Below are 14,153 nucleotides of genomic sequence, written 5' to 3' on the forward strand. Positions count from 1 at the left end.
TTCCACTTATTTGGATTGATGAGGAAGAGACCAACACGGCCTCCATCACTGCTTGGAAACCCAAGGAGCAGTAGGTTGAAGCACTGGAAAAACCAGAGTTCCAACTAGTGGATCTTTCCCCTTATGAATTTAGCCCTAATTCCTGGGTCAGCACCTGATAGTCATGACCCCAGAGGAGACCAGTGAATCATCCAGTCATGGGGTTTGGAGTTGATTCAACAAGATCGAAGTGGTGTCAGGAGTGTTTTTGGCTGAAGTTCTTGAAGGTACTGATTACATATCCAATTATGCAACTGGCCCTGAGGCTCGTGTTGTGGTACAACCTGATTCTCACCCAAACTAAGCATGTGAGACAGGGCCCTCACCCGATAGGCCATGATCTCCTGGTAGATCTCAGGCCCTTGGAGCCCAGGGAAATTATTCCTGCCAAGATGGTTCACTTTCCTTTCTTGAGAGAATGGGAGGTAGACTCAGAGCCACGCTCATCCATATTTACCCTCTCAGCGTCATCCTCTTCCTCTGAACCAAGGTCAGAGATGATTTGGGGGGAAACCAGAAGTGATTCCTGTGTCATATTCTATTGATGTATTGTCTACCTTCATGGTATGAGAGGGGACTTCTCTAGGTTGAATCAGTTCCTAATGTCCAATATTCAATAATCAGAGACTCATTCAAATGGGATTAGACTTTGTCCCCTGTTCTTGCAGGCAGAATAGTAAACTAGAACTAGAAATCATGAGCTTGGATTCAAACTCCATTTCTGCTGCTGACTTGACCAATTCACTTTATCTTTCTGAGCTTCATTTTTATCAGTCAGGTGGGATGGGGACAGGGAGTAAGATAGAAAAACATAGAAGGGGCTCCATTAGCCTTAATATTCTATGGTTATCTTTGAGAAGGCTATGTGAATTCCTTCCCTTTCATTCTCTGTTCATCCCATAAATATTTATTGTATACTTACTGGGTGCACTGTTCTAGTTGAAGATACACTGACTGTCTCTGCTCTTAGCTTATATACTAGTGTGATAAGGCACTCTTTTAAGAAATGTTAAAAGAGGAAATGGGAGGTAGTGATAAGTACTAAATGGAAAATAAAGCAAGATAAGGGGCTAGAGAGTAAATGTGGGGTGATGGTAGTGGTGGTGGAGTAATCTTGACTACATTTGATGGTAATCAGGGAAGGATCCTTGGAGGGAGGTGGCATTTGAGAAGGAACCTGATAATCACTCAGTAATATTTTCTGAATGTATGAGTGAGCCAGAAGTAGTTATTCATGGGATGATCTGGAGGAAAACTTCCTAGACAGAGGAAAGAGCAAATATAAAGAACCTGAGTTGGGAATGACCTTGGCATATCTGAAGATGGGAAAGGTGGTGGAGTGGAGGAATAGTGAGTAGAGTGAGTGGTCAGAGAGAAGGTCAGAGGTAACCAAGGCCTTATAGGTCAGGTTGAAGAGTTGGGTTTTATTCTGCTTGCAGAAAGAAGCCATTGGCAGGGAAACATAATCTGCTTTACACTTTAAAAATATCATTCTGCAGTGTGACTCCCAACCCACCAGAATGGCTAAAATGAAAAAGACAATATCAAGTGTTGTTGAGATGTGGAGCAACTGGAACTCTCATACACTGCTGGTGGGAGTAGAGGTTGGTACAACAAGTTTGGGAAACTGATTGGCTGTATCAGTTTTTTTATAAAGCTGAACTTACGCACACCCTGTGACCCAGCGATTTCATTAGTAGATATACACTCAACAGATAAGCACACAAATGTTCACCAAAAGATATGCACGTGGATGTTCATAATAGCCCCAAATGGGAAACTACACAAATGCTCATCAAGAGTAAAACAGATACATGAATTGTGATATTGTCATGTAGTTAAATACTATAGGCAACAGGTATGAACAAGTTACACATAACAATGTGAATGAATTTCACAAACTTAATGTTGAGCAGAAGTCATGTAGACAAGTTCAACCTACTAGTTCCATTTACATTAAACTCATAAATAGGTGCAACTAATATGAGGTTTGGAAGTCAGGATAGTGGTTCCCCCTGGAAAGTCTAATGACTGGAACAAGGTGTGAAGGGGCCTTCTGAGGTGCTATAATATCCTGTTTCTTGATCCAGATGCTGGTTACACATGTGTGTTCCATGACTTTCTCTAATTATCCCTTTACTCTTGCTTCCCCAGGCCAAATGGGCCTTGAGTCCAGAGAGGTAGAGTGAAGAGTGTGGGAGAATATTTATCCCTGGTCACTATAGAGCACTGTCAGCTTTTCCATTTACTATCACGATTTTCTCAAGCATGCTGGGCAGATGAGATTCATCCGTTTTACAGGCCAAGACTTGGTTGTTTAGTGACCTGCCCAAGGTCCTATGCCTAGTGCAGGGAGAAGTGAACCTCAAATCCAGGTCCTTGGATGCTTCTCATGGGACTCACCATTGTTTCCATTTCTCCATGTTGTCTCTCTGGATTGGACCAGCTGGTCTGTCAGGTCTACTTCCGGGTCCATGACTCGGAAATGTTACATTTGCATTTGAGAATTTGAATCTTGAAACTAATCTAATAAAATACAGTGCTTTGACCATTGTCTTTATTTATAGAGCCTTGTATCTAGTTATGATTTTTTTAAAGCAATGTTTTTAAGGGAATAAAATATTATAAGAAAAAAAAAAGAGGCTGGAGGCCCTTAAACTCTAGGGGAAGAAACGGTGGTTTTCACTGTCAGATTTTCTCAGCCCCAATGCGTGGACATATAGAATCATGTGTGACGTTTTTGCTCTAACCACAAAATTTCATGAATTTTCAGTCACTGAATAACAAATCATCATTCTAGATAAAAAGAAGGAGGCAATTTTGAGGGCAAAAATATTTCCTTGAAAACTTCTTTTCTAATTCAAGAATTAGAATATAAGGCTTTGACCACATTCCCTGGGACTGAGCCCTTGTAGGAAGCATGTCCTGTGACTTTGGCGTGAAAGAGCAGGTCACTGTGTCCCTATAGGATGGGGAGCCAGTGGCCAAGAATCTGAGATCTATTTGGTCTCTGTTTCTATGTATCTGCAGCTACAGCTAATAGCTAATAAGCATTGTTTGTTAATAGGAAATAAGAGAGTTCTCTTTCTGGCCAGTTGAAGAAAGCAGGGAGTATGGAGGCAGCAAGGAAATTAGCATTCACTGAGTACCTTTTGGGTGGGACCTCTGCTACCATGTTACTTGTTACCTAATCAAGTGGAGGCTGTTTATTCTTTTCCTTTTTTAAAATTAATTAATTTAATTTTATTTATTTTTGGCTGTGTTGGGTCTTTGTTGTTGCGTGTGGGCTTCCTCTAGTTGCGGTGCGCGGGCTTCTCACTGCAGTGGCTTCTCTTGTTGTGGAGCACGGTCTCTAGGCGCGTGGGCTTCAGTAGTTGTGGCTCGCGGGCCCCAGAGCACAGGCTCAGTAGTTGTGGCGCACGGGCTTAGTTGCTCCACGGCATGTGGGATCTTCCTGGACCAGGGCTTGAACCCCTGTCCCCTGCGTTGGCAGGCAGATTCCTAACCACTGCGCCACCAGGGAAGCCCCGAGGCTGTTTATTCTTACACATACAAAGGACTTCATGGGTATGGAAGTGGAGTTTGAATTCCTCGAAGCGACTTAAGCAAGGGAGGGATCTGGCCGGATTTATTTTTTAGAAAGATAAATGGATCTATTGCTCCCGCCCTTCTGCTAGGAGTGTCCCTCCAGTCCTGACTTTGAGTGGCAGGGCAAGAGTGAGAAGAGGAGAGAATGGAGCCAGGGAGAGTAGTTAAGGGGCCCCTTTGCGTAGTCTGGTGAGAGGTCCCCATCCAGTACACCCGTGAAGCATTGCCATCTCCTTCCTCCCATCCTTTCTGGATCGTTGTCATTTACAATGTCATTGTAAATTTAAATTTTAAATGTCACTGACATTCTTAATGCCATTGCACATTTTACTTTTATGTCTGTTAGCACTCCCACCATTCGTGGTTACTATTTTTGCTTTAGACATTGATATGGTTGTCTTAAGTGCTTCCTCCTCATCAAGCCCTGAGAAGGGGGAGAATATTATAATTCCTAAAATATAATCTGGGCAGTCGTGTCCTAGTGGGGTTGAGTGACTTGCCCGGGATCTTCTTTCATGTTGGAAGATTTGGAGGGTGACTGCTCAGGATTCTGTGGTCTCATCATCACATCCAGTTTGAAGATGAGGATAAGTGCCCACGATCCTCCATGATGGACACAGAGATGTAAAGACCCGTCATTTGGGGACATTGTCTTTCATGGACCCCTGGAATGAGAGACAGAAGGGAGAAGAAGGTAGATGAGAAACTAACATGGTCCCAACCTCCCTTTTGAGGGAGTTGAGGGGTGAAAGAGCCGGCACAAGGTAGCAAAAACTTGGACATTTTAATCCCATCTAAATTCTGACTTTACAGGTGGGGAGAAGAAGGTCCAGAGAAAGGAGGTAAATTATAACAATAATTGTTGTGAATTGTTGATTGCCAGCTACGTTATGGATGTTACCTCTTTTAATTCTTGCAGCAATCCTATGAGGGAGTGTATTAGTTTCCTCTGGCTGCTGAAACAACGTGATGGCCTAAAACAACAGAAGTGTATTCTCTCAAGTTCTGGAGGCCAGAAGTCCAAAATCAAGTTGTTGCCAGGGCTGCCCTCCCTCTGGAGGCTCTGGTGAGGACTCTTCCTTGTCTCCTCCAGCTTCTGATGGCTTCAGGCATCCTTGGCTTGTGGGCTGCATAGCTCGTCTCTGCCTTCGTCTTCACGCAGCCTTCTCCTCTGTGTCTCAAATCTCCCTCAGCCTTTCTCATATAAGGACACTTGCCACTGGATTTACGATTCACCCAGTTAATCCAGGATTATCTCATCCTGAGATGCTTTATGTAACTGCATTTGCAAAGACCCTTTTTCCAAATAAGGTTTTATCTTTTGGGGCCATGATTCAACCCACTACAGAGTGATAGCGTCATCATGTCCATTTTGCCAAAGGGGATACTGATGCTCAAGAGGTTAAGAGATGTCCCCAAGGCCACACAGTTACAGATGGCTCTTTGCAGTGCATTATATTTAAGGACAGAAATGGTAATAATGGCTAACCTACAGACAGCACTTTTGTATATTCATTCAGTTAATCCTCTCAAAAACTCTATGAGGAGGCAGGTGTATTATCATAATACCCAATTTAGAGCTGAGGAAACGGAGAAACAGAGAGGTTAGTTAATTTCCTCAGGGCCACACAGCCAGGCACGTTGGCCCCATCTGTGCTCTCGTCCACTCAGAAACTGCCTTATAGGCTCCTCTGCAGATGCGAAAGGTCACGACACAAGCCATTGTCAGAGGTATTTTCAGTGGTGACTGGGTAGTTTCAAAAGGGGTTCTGAAAGGCCCCTAAGATCTAGTGGGGGAGACATACTATAGGCAAGATTACAGATCCATGGAGCTTGTGCAAACCCCTGGGCAGGGGACACTGCTCTGGACATGGATGCCTCTGTACCTGTCTCGGGGCTTTCACCTCCTGGCTGGCAGCCCCATAGCATACTTCCCTTGCTTTTGTCCTGCACTTCTCTGCTGATGGCACAGGCATTCTGTGGGTCAGCCAGGCTAGCAACTGTGTGCTCTCTCTTCCTTGCTTCCCACCTCTTCCCCTTTCTGCATCCAATTAGTTTCCAGTTCCCTGTGGATTCTGCCGTCTTGTTTCACGTGTCCTCCCCTCCCTTTATTCCTCACTGTCATGTTAGTGGCCAGAACTCATCATCCCTCCCAGGGACTTGGAATAGCAGCCCATCTAAACTCTCTGGGGGCTTCCCTGGTGGCGCAGTGGTTGAGAATCTGCCTGCCAGTGCAGGGGACACGGGTTCGAGCCCTGGTCCGGGAAGATCCCACATGCCGCAGAGCAACTAAGCCCGTGCGCCACAACTACTGAGCCTGCGCTCTAGAGCCCACGAGCCACAACTACTGAGCCTGCGTGCCACAACTACTGAAGCCCACACGCCTAGAGCTCATGCTCCGCAACGAGAGAAGCCACCACAATGAGAAGCCCGCGCACCACAACGAAGAGTAGCCCCCGCTCGCCGCAACTAGAGAAAGCCCACGTGCAGCAACAAAGACCCAACCCAGCCAAAAATAAATATATAAAATAAATAAACTCTTTGGATTTCTCCATCCTTCCACTGGCTGCCTGCAGAGTGATCTTCCTATAGCCCTCACCTGGCCAAAGCACATGCCTTCCGCAGGGTCAGTTAAATCCTTCCTCATATTGGGTCCCCCCCCCCACCATGCTATTCTAAAAAGTTACCTCCTCTCTCCTTTGTGCTGCATCCTAATGCCCAACTGCCATTCGTTCATTCATTCATTCAGCAAACCTGTTTTGATTGCTCTGTGTCAGGAACCAGGGAAACAGATGTGGCCAAGGCAGCCCTGTTCTCCGTCCTCAGGGAACCTCCATTTGGGTGAGGGTGTCAACTAAGTAAACTCAGGAAAACAAATAAAACAATAAATAATTATGATAAAAGGTATGAAGGGAAGATACAAGGGGTGAGCAAGAATAATGCAGTGGGTGGGGGCGGCGGCTGTTTTGGGTAGGGTTTCAGGAAGGGTGCTGAGGAGATGCTGGAAGGTTCCTGTGATACCTGAGCCAGGTCACGTGGTTATGTGGTGCTTAGCAACTGGGCAGTAAACATCAGTCATCATCACTCATGGATTCCTTCACTCAGCTAACATTTTCTGCGGGCTAATCGTTGCACCCATGGGCACAGACCCCGGTGGTCTCAGCCTCAAGTGGAGAATTATCTGGGCTCTTTCAAATCCATTAGCACTCTTAGTTTTGCCCTTCAGATAAGCCAAATAAATCTATAGCCAAAGTGGGGATTAATTCCGTTTTCTTCTCCAATACTCCACAAAAGAGAAGTGTCTCAGAGGCTCTGCTAATGAATTCTACCATTTTCTCCTCGGCCTTATCTTGAGTATAGATGTCTCCACATTGCCTCCCTTCCAGCCCCTTTCAGAGGGTTTTGATTTTGCAGTTGCCCTGAGGTGGCCTCTTGTCTCTGAATGTGAGTAGAGCCAATGGGTCCTTTGGGGAAACTGCAGAGATAGCCTCTGATTTCGAATAGGACCTACCTCTGTGCTTGCGTCTTTCAGACCCCTGGAATTCTTGAATCTCTGTCCTCAAAGCACCATTTTCTGGACCATCAGCTTCTGCTGCGAGTGTTACTGGAGATTTCTGGACCACAAGGCCTGGAATCTTAATTAAACAAGTGAAATGAAGAGGAAAAGAGACTTGTGCCTATCTTTAGGGAAAACAAAACCCCAATTCCCCACATGAAGAGAATGACGTGGTGTTTGAATGGGAGCCTAGAATTCCTGTAAGACTGCATGAGAGCTGACATTTCAGAAACCAGACCCCCTCCCTCCAGCACCCTCAGCATTGGCTTCTGCTTTAAGGTGCAGCCTCTCACGACGTCACCCCAAAGGCGTATGTTGGCAAGACCGAGAATAAGACATTGTGGTGACATTATGCTAACAGATTAGTTCTCTTAGATCATTTCTCACGCCTGACCCTGGACTTCTCCTTATGGACCCTAACTCCTTCTTTTTTTTTTTTTTTTTTTTAACATCTTTATTGGAGTATAACTGTTTTACAGTGGTGTGTTAGTTTCTGCTTTATAACAAAGTGAATCAGTTATACATATACACATGTCCCCTTATCTCTTCCCTCTTGCGTCTCCCTCCCTCCCACCCTCCCTATCCCACCCCTCGAGGTGGTCACAAAGCACCAAGCTGATCTCCCTGCGCTATGCGGCTGCTTCCCACTAGATATCTTATTTTACATTTGGGAGTGTATATATGTCCCTGCCACTCTCTCACTTCGTCCCAGCTTCCCCTTCCCCCTCCCTATATCCTCAAGTCCATGCTCTAGTAGGTCTGTGTTTTATTCCCGTCCTACCCCTAGTCTCTTCATGGCATATTTTTTCCCTTAGATTCCATATATATGTGTTAGCATACGGTATTTGTTTTTCTCTAACTCCTTCTTGATTGGCATTTGGCAAATGTTGCTCACCTTGGACTTTTGGGAAGCTACTCGGAAGCTGTTTCTCATATACATTGACCTTGGAATCCATTAAAGAGTTGCTAGTCCCTGTGATATGTTTTAGTTCAGCTCAGTACACATGTACTGAGTATCTTCTCAGACATGGTCCCTGCCACGAGATGCCCCTGATGAAATGGGGAGACGAGGAGGAGTCGGTGTCATGGTGGCCCAGCCTGGGACAGAGAGCGACGAGGGCTCATCAGGATGCCTTCTTGGGGGAGACGTTATCTATAGTGGGGTGGATGGTGTGTCCTCCCCAAATTCATGTCAACTCAGAACTTCAGAATGGGACCTTATTTGGAAACAGGGTCTTTGCAGATGTGATGAGGTAAGGATCAAGATGAGATCATACTAGATTAGGGTGGGCCCAGAGTCCAATAAGAGACAGAGAAGGACACACAGAGAAGAAGGTCCTGTGATGACAGAGGCAGAGATTGGAGTGACGCAGCCACCAGCCAAGAAATGGCAGCGTTTTCCAGGAGCCAGCCGAAGCTGTAAGCGATGAGGAAAGATACTTCCTTAGAGCTTTCAGAGGGAGCCCAGCCCTGCCGATACCTTGATTTTGAATTTCTAGCCTCCAGAACTGTGGGAGAACAAATTTCTGTTGTTTGAAGCCACCAGGTTTGTGGTAGTTTGTTATGGCAGCCTTGGGAACCCTTGGGAACCAACACAGTGTCTGAGCTGAGCCCTAGAGGAAGTGTCAGAGTCTTGCCCTCTTTCTCCCATCCTTTCCCTGTTTGAGCACATCTGGTTGGGAAAACTCCATCGGTCTGTGAGGTTGGTGACAGCAGGAGCCTCATTCACCCCCTTGTTCACTCCATGACCCCCGTATTTACCACCGTGCCTGGCATGTAGGGGTCTCTGGTCAGTATCTGTTGCATACATAACAGTCTCTGAGTGAATGAATGAGGAAGACAAAGAGGGCTCTCAGAGGAGGACCAGTTAGCAAGATGCAGGAATCAGATCCTCAGGTGTGAGAAGCCGTGGTAGCCAGAGGGGAGAGGCTGTTAGGGTTGTCTGAGTCGTTTGCTCTTCCTTGGTCAAAGCGGGCTCTTAGGGAAGTTTTTCATCGGGGGTGTGCAGACTAGCCAGTAATGAGGACAGGGAGAAGGACCAAATAGGGAAGAAGAGAAAGGAACTTGGCCGTGTTCACTGCCCACTCAGTGTCAGACTGTGTACTGTTAACGGTCATCATCTTTCCTGTCATTCTCCAAATAATCCCTCAGGTAGGTAAAAATGCACCCATTTTCCAGATGTGGAAACTGAAGCTCAGAGAGGTGAAGTAACCTCTCCAAAGCTGCACTGCCGGTGAGGGGCAGAACCCGAATCCAAGCCCCGGTCTCACTTGCTCCCACGTGTGTGTGCTCTGCAGCACAACACGCTGCTTCCACAAATAAACAATTGTTGGCAAGGGAAGGTCACTGGGGGTCCCTGAAGCTGGGAAAGGATTTAATGCCTTCCAAGTCCAGATGACTGGAGAGGGGGGATTCTCTGAAAAATGATCCAAGAGGACAGAAGGCATGCAGAGAGTTCTGGGGGCCTGGATCGTCTGGAGGCCGTCAGCTGTGCCCCTTTGAATAGTGTTCTTGGGGTAAAAATCAGTGTCATTTTCTTCCCCACCATATTACATACTACTCTAGTCTATGTTTTTCATTCTGCAATAATAATTTTTAAAGCTTAGACACCATCGGGGGTCCTCCCTGACTTAAAGCCCAATGCGTCTGATAATTAAGCCCTTGTTCTCACCCAGAGCAGCTTGGACACCCCAGTGGTGTTTAGGACCCGTTCGTTTGTGCAGCCGCTCATTCATTCCACAAATATGTCAGCGTTGTCTGTGTGCCAAGTGCTGATTGAATTTGGCCCAGGGTTTCTGGGGCACTGAGAGTCTGTCTTTCCTTTCATGAAGAGCTCCCCTTTCAGTTCCATTTGCCAGGTCTCTATGGTGCTGCAATGTGAAAGAAGCTGGAATAAAGGGGGGAAGGGAGGTGGGTAGAAAGGTTGGAAAGGGCTCCATGGAGGAGGTGAAGGCCAAGTAAGAGTTCAGTAGGTGGCGCTGAGGAAGGCATCATAGCAGGAGAAGTAGCATGTGCAAAGGCACGAGGGCATGTTGGAGCTGGGTGGGGAGGGTGGTGTCAGACATCCCGAGAATGTGTTTGAATAAAGCTAGTTACAGCCCTTGCCTCTGGGATATTACAGATTTTTGTTGTAGGTGGCAAAGGTAAATTCAGTCTACCTTGGGACTTTGGCTTTAAGATGTGGATACTTGGGACTTGCTCTTGTTCACCAGACAGAATGGATGCAGAAGAGGATGAAGCAGGATCATAAGGAGACCACCTGGAGGGGAGACAGGAGGCTCCAGGTCGGCTTTCACCTTCGAAGCCACCACTGCTCATGGGGCGAGAGTCAGGGAGGGTTTGCATGGGGCCAGGATGCCAGCAACTCTCTCCCGCTGGGGCCACGTAGCTCTGCCAGGGGACAGCCAGTTGCAGGGTCTGCTGACCATGTCCTGGTCAGTGCATGGCCGGATGCACTGTGGCCTCAGCAGAGCAGACCTTCCAAGATGCCTGCTGAGAGTTGGGGCTGGGAGGGGCATGTTTCAGTGCTGAAGCTAGCAGCCCCTCCAGCGCCCCACTTACCACTCGCCTGCTGCAGTTCCTTTCGTCTGATGCTGTTTTCTCTGCTGGCCCCCCTCCTGCTCACTGGTATGTGTTGGGACAGGGTGTTCCATATTTTTGTTAATGTTTTCTTGCTTAGCACTTCTCTGCTTCATTTTCCCCCCTTCCCTTGTTGCCTGTTGAGATGATTACTCAAGCTAGTTGACATTTTTCTACTTAAAATGTTTCAATCTAACTGCTGCTGGCTAAATATATTTTGACCTCAGCTCTGGACTGTGACTCTCCCCTCAGCCAGTGAGACGGAGGAAGCTTTGTGCCAAAACCTTCTCTCTCTTTCGTCGGACTGAGATTATCCTCAGCAGGTTGGAAAGGACCCCTCGTGTCCTGAGGGTCGTTTTGCAGCCCAGGTCAGATACGGGGGTTGGCCCTCAGGACGCCCAGGTGTATGAATGCACCTGTCACAGATGCATCTGATTCGATGCACCAGCTGGCCTGCGATGTGTGTCCGAATGTGATTGGCTCTGGTGCCATCTTTCTTTCTAAATCCCAGCAGACAATTTACATAGTTCTTCTGTGCCCCAGGGAGACTTGGACAAGTTCTGAGTAGCCACAAACTCTGGCAGCTTATTACATATTGGACTGAGACGAAGGGAAAAGAAAGTCAAGGCCTTAGCAAGTCTCTGACAGAAGGACTATTGGAGGCCACAGAAGGAGTTTATAGATGGCAAGACTCCCAGGCAAATAGTGCCCTCTGGACAAAGCCCTTTGCCCTGCAGGCTTGACTGAGGTAGGCCGCGCCAACCAGACTCGCCAGACTCGGTTCAAGAGGGGGAAAGGGAGGGAGAGAGGGAAGGACAGACTGCCATCCTTAGCAGAGGGCCTGAGGGGGGGGCGTAAACTAGTGCCTACACGAACTTACCTCTGAATTTGAGATCCCAGAGACAGTGTTGATTCAGCTTCCACGTTCATTTACTCATTCTTTCATCCACTCATCATACGTTAATTGAGGATCTGCGATCCACGTGGCCGACACTGAGCCCAGCTCCGAATCTGGGAATGCAGAGGAAAACAGGACAGATGTAAGACTCTACAGGGGAAAACGATGATCAAGGCATCACAAATAGGGTGAGGGTCTCAAAGGGGACATATAAGAGAGCTGACCCTGGCTGGGGTGGCAGGGGTCATGGAGACCCTCCTTGATGCAGTGACTTTTTACATCTAGAGTGTCAGGTATAAATTGAAATTACATTAGGTGAAGAGGTGAGAGAGGTGTGTATCAGGCAGGGGCAAGAGCAAGTGCAAAGGCCCTGTGGCAAGAGAGAGGAGGGGAACTAATAAAGGATGACTGAAGCAGAGATGACTGCGGGGGTGGGGGCGTGGGGAAGAGGAGTAGCAACAGATCAGGGCAGAGAGATAGGCAGGTGCTGGGTCATGGAAGGCCCTAGAGGCTAGATGGAGGATTGGGAGCTTCGGGCAAATGTCTCTGGAAGACTCAACATATTTTAAGCAGGAAAGTAACACGATCAGGTCCGTGTTTTAGAAAGAATAGCTGGGACTTCCCTGGTGGCGCAGTGGTTGAGAGTCCTCCTGCCGATGCAGGGGACACGGGTTCGTGCCCCGATCCGGGAAGATCCCACATGCCGCGGAGCATCTGGGCCCGTGAGCCACGGCCGCTGAGCCTGCGCGTCCGGAGCCTGTGCTCCGCAACGGGAGAGGCCACAACAGTGAGAGGCCCGCGTACCGCAAAATAAATAAGTAAATAAATAAAATAAAATAAAAAGAATACCTCTTATTTGAGGAAGTATCAGAGGAACAGGAGTGGAAGCAGCGAGTCTATTAGGAGGCTGGTAGGAGGTGAGGATGGCTGCACTCAGAGAAGCAGCAATGAAGACAGAGGGACTGGAGGTATTCGTGGTCTGTTTCAGGGGTGTCGCGGACAGGACCTGTTGATGGATCAGATGAGGGCCGTCAGGGAAGGCCTCTCTGAGCAGGACTTGAGGGAGGGAGGGAGCCACGTGGTCATGAACTGGGGCCAGCGTTTTCAGGTGGAGGGCGCAGCAAGGGTGGAAACAGGAAGTGGAGACTTGCTGGGAATGTGTGAGCTGGAGGCTAATGCTGAGGGAGAGGGGTACATGGTGGGAGATGAGGCCAGGAGCCGAGAGCAGAGAGGTGGCAGGGCCGGTGGGTGAGCTTGCAGTTCCCTGCAGGTGGTCTGAGACAGCTGGGAAGGCTTTGGAGGGGACAAGGGAATGACCTCTTCTGACTTATTTTTTTCTATGTGTGAAAGATCACACAGGCTGCTGTGTTGAGAAGAGGTTTGGGGCAAAGGTGGAAGCGGAGAGACCAGTGAAGAAATGATGGTGATGGTCCAGCTGAGTCAATATGGCAGCTGGGACCAGAGACAGAGCTACGGGTGTTGAGACGCGGTTGGTCTCTGCATATTGTTGGAACAAATGGAGTGAAGTGTGAGAGGAAGAGCCAAGAGTAGTGTCCAAGGCTTTGGGCCTGAGAAACTGGGAGAAGGTATTGTTCTGTCCCAGAGTGGAGAAGCCTATGGGAGGAGTTGTCTTGGAGAGGAAAGAGTGATCTTGAACATGTTTAGTTTGAGGTGTCTACTTGACACTGATGTGGAGACGTAGGGCAAGCAGTGGAGTGCGGAGTCAGAGAAAGCTGGAAAGTCAGCAGCATTGGGACAGTATGGAAAGCCATGCACTGGAAGAGCTCATGCACCCCGGGAGTGAAAGTAGATACAGAAACGTCCTCAGGGCTCAGCACCGGGGTGAGTCAACCACCACGTATTTGCCAGGGAAACAAGGAGACAAGAATGAACTGCAGGGAGAAGGGAGAGAAGCAAGAGCAAGTGGGTGTCCCAGAGGCCGAGAGGAAGGTATTTCAAGATGGAGAGAGGGTCAGTGGGTCATACGCTGCTGACTGGTCAAGTCCGACAAGAAGTGAAAATGGGCTACCGTGTAGGCACTGTCGGAGTCACTGGTCACTTTCACAAGTACGGTTTGAGGGAGAGGTGGGATCGAGAGCCTGAACAAAGACGTTCAAAGAGAAGAGGCTGAAATAAGGCCAGCCAACAGCTCAGGCGACAGCGTCCAGGATGACCATCTGGGGAGGGTGTCTGGACCACAACCGAGTGGTCTGGGGAGCAGGGCAGAGCATCAGACCCCAGCAGGAGAAAGAGCGCAAAAGGTACAAACTAGGAAGAAAGGAAAAAATCCAGAACATGGATGTGGAGAGCAGGACGGGGAGGAAGGTGTCAGCCTGGGGGCACCGTGGTGCCAGGCTCAGGGCGGCAAGACTCATCCCAGGTGGGGAGAGGACGTCGCCTCCCTTGCTGGGTGGTGGGGGGGCCCAGGCCAGGATGGGGGTGGGACCAGCAGGTGAAGGTCTTCTGTGCCCGCAGCTGAGCGGGGGGGTGGTT

General features: G+C 48.2%; 2 long non-coding RNA genes across 3 annotated transcripts; one reads left to right on the forward strand and one right to left on the reverse strand.

Annotated features, from left to right (window-relative positions):
- Positions 1–400: 400 nt before the first annotated feature.
- Positions 401–6,164, forward strand: LOC136792901 (uncharacterized). The gene is made up of 3 exons (XR_010837495.1): positions 401–529; positions 4,547–4,693; positions 5,758–6,164. It is a non-coding gene; the product is annotated as an uncharacterized lncRNA (long non-coding RNA).
- Positions 1,875–10,066, reverse strand: LOC131743849 (uncharacterized). Of its 2 annotated transcripts, none has more exons than XR_010837493.1 (4): positions 9,855–10,066; positions 7,139–7,262; positions 6,382–6,490; positions 1,875–4,846 (listed from the first exon to the last, which is right to left on the reverse strand). It is a non-coding gene; the product is annotated as an uncharacterized lncRNA (long non-coding RNA). The 2 variants fall into 2 exon arrangements; XR_010837494.1 differs by lacking the exon at positions 9,855–10,066 and adding an exon at positions 8,079–9,022.
- Positions 10,067–14,153: the final 4,087 nt, after the last annotated feature.

The sequence above is a fragment of the Kogia breviceps genome, chromosome 17 (genome assembly GCF_026419965.1).
Source record: "Kogia breviceps isolate mKogBre1 chromosome 17, mKogBre1 haplotype 1, whole genome shotgun sequence".
In the NCBI taxonomy this organism is placed as follows: domain Eukaryota; kingdom Metazoa; phylum Chordata; class Mammalia; order Artiodactyla; family Physeteridae; genus Kogia; species Kogia breviceps.